The sequence below is a fragment of the Sinocyclocheilus rhinocerous genome, unplaced genomic scaffold, assembly GCF_001515625.1.
Source record: "Sinocyclocheilus rhinocerous isolate Xijiao unplaced genomic scaffold, SAMN03320098_v1.1 scaffold1930, whole genome shotgun sequence".
Taxonomy (NCBI): Eukaryota; Metazoa; Chordata; class Actinopteri; order Cypriniformes; family Cyprinidae; genus Sinocyclocheilus; species Sinocyclocheilus rhinocerous.
Genome location: NW_015661869.1, coordinates 232,935 through 238,877, shown reverse-complemented (window position 1 = coordinate 238,877; position 5,943 = coordinate 232,935). Strand labels below are relative to the sequence as shown.

Here is a 5,943-nt window from a genome sequence, read left to right as displayed (position 1 = left end):
AGCCGGAAGCAACGGTTTGAAGTTAAAAACGTCTTAATGCTGGATTTGTTCCAGCTTTTGTCTTCTCCAGATGTTAACTGATGGACTGGAGTGCTGTGGATTACTTGTGGATTATTGTGATGTTTTTATCAGCTGTTTGGACTCTCATTCTGACGGCACCCATTCACTGCAGAGCATCCATTGCTGAACAAGTAAAGGAATGCTACATTTATTCCAAATCTGATGAAGAAACAAACTCCTCTACAAGATAAAATCTGATCTTGTGTGTGTTTTATAAATGCTTAGACTACTGTCTGTCTCTGAAACATTGTCTTGAAGCGTGAGACTGAGGTCAGCCAAGATAAACTGCTGAAATAATAAAGACCGTGTCTCTGCGCCTGCCTGTCAATGAAGCGTTTTCGTGTTTTTGTACACCTCCCGTCTGTCCCTCAGGCCTGTGTTAGTACTCCAGTCATCCCGAGGGTTTAGTCCCGCAGACGGTGTCGGGTCGTGGGGTCAGCAGCGGAAGAGAAGGGAGTATTTTTAGGGAGTGCTGGGAACGTTTGGCTTTCGGAAGTGTTTTAATTGAGGAAGTAATTGTCGCCTTGTGTTTTAACTGTGTTTGAGAAAGCTGAGGGAATTCGATAGTGAGGCTTTCCTATGCGGCTGACAGCCATTTATTTATGGCTGAAGAATAAATACACAGTGATAATGAAAGAGTGTTCTGAGTCTGGAGACTGTCATTAGATTGTGTCTCATGCATTTATGAGAATGAATGTTTCTAAAGCAGATAGTCTTAATGTTTCACACAACTATTTCGATTTATCTTGCATGGTATCAAATATCCATCTCAGTGGATTTTCTCCAGATGAAAATTTCATTGCATGACTTCAGATGAGATTTCAGTATCAACTTTGTTCCATTTGTTTTCCTCAGGAGAAAAAAAAACATACAGTTAGACTATAAAAGTACAAAAGGAATGTGGAGCAGCTCAGATCATTTGGGAAATGTTTATATTGAGATTTCTGACTGTTGATTGCATATGTTGGATATTGTTAAGATCTCTGCTTAATCTCGGACGTCTGAGATTACTGGGGTCTTTCCTCAGGAGAAACATCTCAGAATCAGGAGACTTTAGCAAAAAATCTCCATTTAATCTAGGAGAAACAGTTGAGATATTATAGAGATCTCGTTTGTGGTTTTTCTTTGCATATTTCATCCCGTAAATGCAAACACAGTTATATTCTTGAGCATGTTTAAGAAGAACTGGAATCAAGGGATTGAAGTCAAAAACGTCTTAATGCTGGATTTGTTTTAGTTTTTGTCTTCTCCAGATGTTAACTGATGGACTGGAGTGCTGTGGATTATTGTGATGTTTTTATCAGCTGTTTGGACTCTCATTCTGACGGCACCCATACAGTATTTTCGCTTTCGCAACGAAACACACAGCGTCTTCACAACGTGGCGGCGGCGGTGGCAGCAACAATAAAGTTACACCTTCTTTCTTTCCGTGAACATTTGGGCGGTGTTATGTAAATCTTCCCACATCGTGACGTAGACATGTGGGGCGTGTTAGAACGAGCCGTTTTAGGGGGGTGTGGCAGAGTCTTAACTTTGATAAAGAATATCTCTTTGGTTTTGAGACTTTAGTCTTTGCAACTTCAGGGATCTTATCTATTCACGAACAGCTTGTAACACTCCAAAGAGAAAGGAAAACTTGAAATCGCATCATATGACCCCTTTAAGTTTTCTTAGTTAAGAACATGGGTTGGAGCTCTTAATTTTGAACTCTCCAAGTGCATTAGATAGAATAATTAAACTTTAAATGTACAAAATTTTCATTTTTTTCCCAATTCTTCATTTGTCTTTTTTTCTTTTTAAATATCGCAATAAATATCATATAGTGGACTTCATATCGCAATAATATCGTATCGTGACATTCTGATATCGTTACATCCCTAGTGCAGATTAAGATTAGGATTGTTAGATGTAAAATCCCATGTTGCAAAAAAGATCAGCTGTATTTTGAAAAAGTTGAACTCTGTTGGAGACATAGGCTACGTGTTCTAAAGTTTGGGGTCAGTAAGATTTATTTTTTATTTTTTAAAGAAATTTAGTACTTTTTTTCAGCAAGGACACATTAAACTAGTGCTGTCAAACGATTAATCGCATCCCAAATAAAAGTTTTTGTTTACCTAATATATGTATGTGTACTGTGTATATTTATTATCTATATATAAATACACACACATACAGTATATATTTTGACAATATTTACATGTGTATATACATTTATATGTTTATATTCTTAGATTTTATTTTATATATACATATATTTAATATATAAAGATAACATATTTTTCTTAAATATATACATATTTAAGAAAATATTATATATATACATTTTATTTATATATACATAATAAATATACACAGTATACACACATATATTATGTAAATAAAAACTTTTATTTTGGGTGCGATTAATCACGATTAATTGTTTGACAGCACTACATTAAACTATGGAAGCTTCTTTCCGCCAGGGATTTAAAAAAACCGTAATTGGGACTTTTTATCTCACAATTTAGACTTTTTATTGTCACAATTCTGAGTTCATATCTTATAAAATAAGTCAGAATTGCAAGAAAAAAAATTCAGAATTGTGAGATAAAAAGTCGCAATTACCTTTTTTTAGGGGAGACTTTATATATCGCGTTGATATATCTTGCAATTCTGAGTTGATATATCTTGCAATTCTGAGTTGATATATCTTGCAATTCTGAGTTTATATATCTTGCAATTCTGAGTTTTTAGGCCTATATATTTTTCAATTCTGAGTTTATATATCTTGCAATTCCGAAAATTCTGAAAAAAGTTAGAATTAACTTTTAATTCTTAAAGCTCATTCTGATTATGAGAAGTTGCAATTACCTTTTAAATTTTTTTTTAATCTCATGGCAGAAACGGGCTTCCATATTAAACTGATCAAAAGGGACAGTAAAGATGTTTATAATGTTACAAAAGATTTATATTTCAAATAAATGCTGTTCTTTTGAACTTTCTAGTCATCAAAGACTCCTGAAAAATAAAATGTCTCACAGTTTCCACAAAAATATGAAGCAGCACAACTGTTTTCAACTCTGCTAATGCGTTTCTTGAGCAGTAAATCATCATGAAAACAGATGAAACTGTCTCTAATGTTAAAGTCCATGTTAGATGGATCCATCTGTCTTCAATTAGAGGACAAATCCCAGATCTGGATGTGAGGGTCAGATTTCGGTGAGCACGTTTTATCAGCTGTGAGAACAAAAGCTCTCCAGATGGACTTTTGACTCGTGTTCTGAACCAAATGGACAGCACACTTCATCTGTTTACAATGCAAAGCAATTCAAGCATTTGAATAGAATAGAGCAGACTGCAGTCATTCCCATGTAGGGGTTGGTCATACGTGACACATACAGTCTGAAGTCTCTAATGCTGCATCCCTGTGAGATACGCTGATCCTGATGTACGTCTGTTATCCGCTGTGTGATCATCGTCCAGACGGTCTCGGCTGGGATCTTGGCTTCGTCTCAGCAGCACAGCTGTCAGTTCAGAGGCAGAAGCAGCGATTACACTGAGGAACAATGTGGATTTTAATCCTGGAGGACTCTCAATCTGGCTCTGATCTCTGATCCTGATGCTCTTATTAAAGACGGAGACTCACGGAATCCGCTCACAAACGCTCTCCACACCATTACAATCAAATTAGTTCAAGATTAGTGAAGACGTTTGAGATCTCCAGCCTGTTTTTGACTTGGAAAACAAGGATGTTGAGTAGAAAAAACAGTAAACCTATGTACAGGGCTTTGTTTGAAAGCTGAAAATGTTTGACTACATTTTAGAAGATTAATTAAATTGTTAAAGTTGTATGCATGATTTTGATTACCATTGTTTTTGCTAATAAATTTGTATTAAATCATAAAACAGAATCTAGAAAAGTAATTACACCATTTAAAGCATTTTATCTGCGTTATATGTTCTGTAAAAAAAATGTTCATATCGGTGGCATATTCGCCGATACCGATATATCGGCGACAGACTCATATCGGCCGATAATATCGGCTAAATGATATATCAGTCTGGCTCTAATAAGTAATGTTTCATAGGGCTTTTATTGTTAAAATTGTAATAAATACTTAAATTTATACATTTTTATCCAATTGATTAGACCTCCTTTTGTGATTTATTAAAATGTTATATAAAAAAAAAGTCAATAAAACAAGTATTGGTAGTGTGCGGGATTTTCTTTTTGTTTGTTTTTTGGTCTTTTTATCCTACACGGCTATTATCTGCAGGTGTGCGATGATTGATTGTTAATTTAATAAAAAAAATTTAATTGAATAAAAAAAATGGAAATAGAATCTAGAAAATTTAGTATTTTTGGGGAATGGGAGAAAACTCATTTCATGGGGCAATATTATTGTTAATATTGTAATAAACTAATTAATTGTTAAATTGTTATTTATCAAATTGATTAAATATCCTTTTGTGATTTATTAAAAATGTATTAAACAATCCAGAAAAAAAAGAAAACAGAATTTCTGAAACAATAAAATGCATTTCATAGGGCAAAATTATTGTTAAATTGTATTAAATTATTAAATTGTTACATGCTTTATTTATATTTATTACACATTATTTTGTGATTTATTACAATTTAAATAAACAATTAAAACTGAATCCAGAAAAATTAAAACGGACAACACAGAATATCTGAAGAAAAAAGTGTTTCATGGAGTATAATAATATTTTATTGTTAAAATTGCCATTAATTTTTAAATTGTTAGTTTTTTTATTTATTCAATTGATTAGACATTCTTTTGTGTGTGTGTGTGTGTGTGTGTGTGTGTTTTATTTTATTTTTTTATTTAACTAAACAATTAAAATGGAATCCAGAAAACACAGAATTTGGGAAAAATAAAATAGAATTTGTGGGGAAAATAAAACTGATTTCATAGGGCCCTGTTTGTGTGTTTTCTGAAGTTTCCTCGTGTACACAAGCTGTTGGATTCAGGGCCGTGGGTTTTGGCTGAAGGTAAACAAACAGTGGAGTTGAAGTTTCGGTTGGGTTTCAGTGCTAAAGTCCTCGGGGTCTCCTGTGCGTCGTACGTTGGCGAGCGACTCGCACCAAACACTGATTCACTCTGTCTGATGGAATGGCTGGAATTTGTGTTTGCTGGACTGATTAGACGGCAGTGTGGAGGGCAGATCCGGGGGCAGCTGAATGCACGTTTATCACACTGCACTGGCACAGGCACAGCAGAAAACAGCCTTTACACAATATTTGTCCAAGGCACGGTGGAGATCTTAGAGCTGTTTGTCAAACAACGCTTATTATTTGCGATGGTTTATTCAGTTGATCTTCAAGTGCTCATGCCATCTCTGTTCAAGTTTGTATTTTGTTCAAAGTGAAGTGCAAACATGCATGTAGATGCATTAAGAATACAAATGCATATTAATGATCAGTCAAAAGTTTGCTCACTATTTTCTTGCTATTAAAAAACAAAAAGTAAAATGATTATAAACCCATATGTTATGGAATATCACAAATGGAAATATGCAAATAATAACAATCATTATTGTTATTAGTACTACTATTATTATATATTTTTTTACTATTACTATTTTAGTAATCCATTTGATTAGACATCCTTTTTGATTATTAAAATATAAGCAAAATATTAAAACTGAATCCAGAAAAAAATATATCTGGAAAATACAAAAACATAAAAACAAACAAACAACAATAATAATAATAATAATAATTATAAAGCCATGCATCATGGAATATCACATTGAAAATATGTGAATAATAATAATAATAATAATAATTGTTGTTATTATTATTATTATTAGTAGTAATATTATTATTAATAAATGAAGCCATACGTTATGGAATATCCCAAATAGAAATATAAGAAC

The 5,943-nt window shown here is 33.2% G+C and overlaps 1 protein-coding gene across 5 annotated transcripts in view; it reads left to right on the top strand.

Annotated features, from left to right (window-relative positions):
- LOC107726575 (pleckstrin homology domain-containing family G member 3-like) overlaps positions 1 to 5,943 on the top strand; it is a 57,373-nt gene that overhangs the window by 4,147 nt on the left and 47,283 nt on the right. The window lies entirely within an intron of this gene.